Here is a 2,469-nt window from a genome sequence, read left to right on the forward strand (position 1 = left end):
AATTATTTTGTTTACAGACAGACACAAGTTACTAGCTCTTACTGTTCTCGAGATATTTTGTTTACAGACAGACAGACTGAAACTTTGTATTTAGGCTCTAGACTGAAACTTTGTATTTAGGCTCTAGGGACCTCAAAACGCGTTTTGGCACTAAAAACTGACCATCGAAAATTTGACCCGATTACATTACATTCTCCGCTTCAAACAAAGGGTCGCAAAGGAACCTTTAAAACATTGTGTAAATATGCGGGCGATTAGTTAATTAGTTATGTTCGAGTCAAATAGTTCATTAATTCATTCACTAATGGATGGCTATAAGAAAATTACAAAATGAAAATTTTTAGGTGCTTATCCGTGAAGTTAAATGGCTTTTTAAATTACCCTTAAAAATGTAAAAAACCAAAATAAGCACATTTCAACAGAATAAGGAAAGTCATGTTTGTGATGTTCACACCAGAATTTTATTACTCGGATCATATGATTATGATTATTAAATTATAATTATGATTATGAATGAGTTTGTTTGTTCATATTATGACGTTTTATCTGCAGGAAAGTGATTTGTAACTTCAGCGATTTAATAGAGTGATTTGGAGCGGATCAGTAATATTATGTTTTGTTTTTGTAATAATATGGTATGTTATGTTATAGGGAGGTAATTTGTTATGTTTATGTTTATGACTAGCAGGTTCCGGCCAAGTGCCCGTCTGGACATCTCATTATACAGGGTGTCCCAAGAGTCAAAGTTAGCAAGTTTAAGGTTGTGGTTATGTACCGGGTTAGGCTTGCTAAGACTATCGAAATACCAAAAGTTTCCTATCGCATCCTTGTCACATTTGTGGCCTACATACTTGATGTACTTACTTGTAGTACTAAGATGGAATGACTGACGTACTTACTTATGATGTACCTACTTACCTGTAGTACTAAGATGGAATGACTGACGTATGTAACTTCAGCGATTTTAATAGAGTGATTTGGAGCGGATCAGTAATGTTATGTTATGTTATAGGTAGGTAATATGTTATGTTTATGACTAGCAGGTTCCGGCCAAGTGCCCGTCTGGACATCTCATTATACAGGGTGTCCCGAAAGTCAAAGTTAGCAAGTTTAAGGTTGTGGTTATGTACCGGGTTAGGCTTGCTACGACTATCGAAATACCAAAAGTTTCCTATCGCATCCTTGTCACATTTGTGGCCTACATACTGATGTCCTTACTTGTAGTACTAAGATGGAATGACTGACGTACTTACTTATGATGTACCTACTTACCTGTAGTACTAAGATGGAATGACTGACTTAAGAGTTAAAATTAGCAAGTTTAAGGTTGTGGTTATGTACCGGGTTAGGCTTGCTAAGACTATCGAAATACCAAAAGTTTCGTATCGCATCCTTGTCACATATTTGTGGCCTACATACTATTTTATGATGTACTTACTTATAGTACTAAGATGGAATGACTGACTTTGCCTTGATCAGTAGCTGGCTCAAACATTTTTCAATATAACCAATCCAACCCAATCCTAACTCATACAACATCCCCTCTTTTCAATATAAAACGCAATCCTTGTATCTTTGTGGAAGCACACCTCTTGTTGATCTTATTGGTCTCGGGGATCTTGCTGGAACTGTTTACCATTAGCTGGCTCAAACATTCTTCAATATAACCAATCCAACCCAATCATAAGTCGTACAACATCCCCTCTCTTCAATATAAAACGCAATCCTTGTATCTTTGTGGAAGCACACCTCTTGTTGATCTTATTGGTCTCGGGGATCTTGCTGGAACTGTTTATCCTGAACTGAATGTTTGAGGAAATGAATGCTTGAGCCAGCTAATGATCAAGGCAAAGTCAGTCATTCCATCTTAGTACCTACTACAACTAAGTACATCATAAAATAATTATGGTGTCTGAAATTTTAGAAATGTTGACTTTTTCTCGTAGTTTTGTTTATTTTATTATTATTATTTATTTATTTTTTTTTTTCAATTTTCGTTCGAAATTAAAATTACGTAATCGACAGTCAATCCTTTTGTTCCAGTTTAAAATTAAAAGTCAGAGCAGGAATTTATTTAAATTTTCTCATAATTTTTAATTTCGTTAAAAATTTCTTACAATACCTATCTATCTCTTTCGAGTTTAAAATTAAAAATCAGAAGTTTAAAATCAGAGCTTAAATTTAATTAATCAAATTTCTCTCGTAATTTTCATTTTCTACAGGAAAAAAAAAATAATAATAAAAATTAAAAGAAAAATCGTAATTATACCTACGTTAAAAAAATCCGACTTTTCCTCCACTCACAAAATTTTACAAAGTCTCATAATTTTGTTTCAACTGACATGCACGATGATCGACTAAACACTGATAATACCAATGAGATTCTGTTCATCTGTTGGCTCTTACTAAATTTTGATTGATATTATAGGTTACACACAAAAAACACACATGTTATGGGTTATACAAATA

General features: G+C 33.6%; 1 long non-coding RNA gene across 1 annotated transcript; it reads right to left on the reverse strand.

The window, feature by feature from the left end:
* Window positions 1-247: 247 nt before the first annotated feature.
* LOC113472806 lies at window positions 248-2,463 on the reverse strand. Its single transcript, XR_003394972.1, has 2 exons — window positions 2,274-2,463; window positions 248-312 (listed from the first exon to the last, which is right to left on the reverse strand). It is a non-coding gene; the product is annotated as an uncharacterized LOC113472806 (long non-coding RNA).
* Window positions 2,464-2,469: the final 6 nt, after the last annotated feature.

This window comes from Diaphorina citri, unplaced genomic scaffold (genome assembly GCF_000475195.1).
Source record: "Diaphorina citri unplaced genomic scaffold, Diaci psyllid genome assembly version 1.1 scaffold8707, whole genome shotgun sequence".
In the NCBI taxonomy this organism is placed as follows: Eukaryota; Metazoa; Arthropoda; class Insecta; order Hemiptera; family Psyllidae; genus Diaphorina; species Diaphorina citri.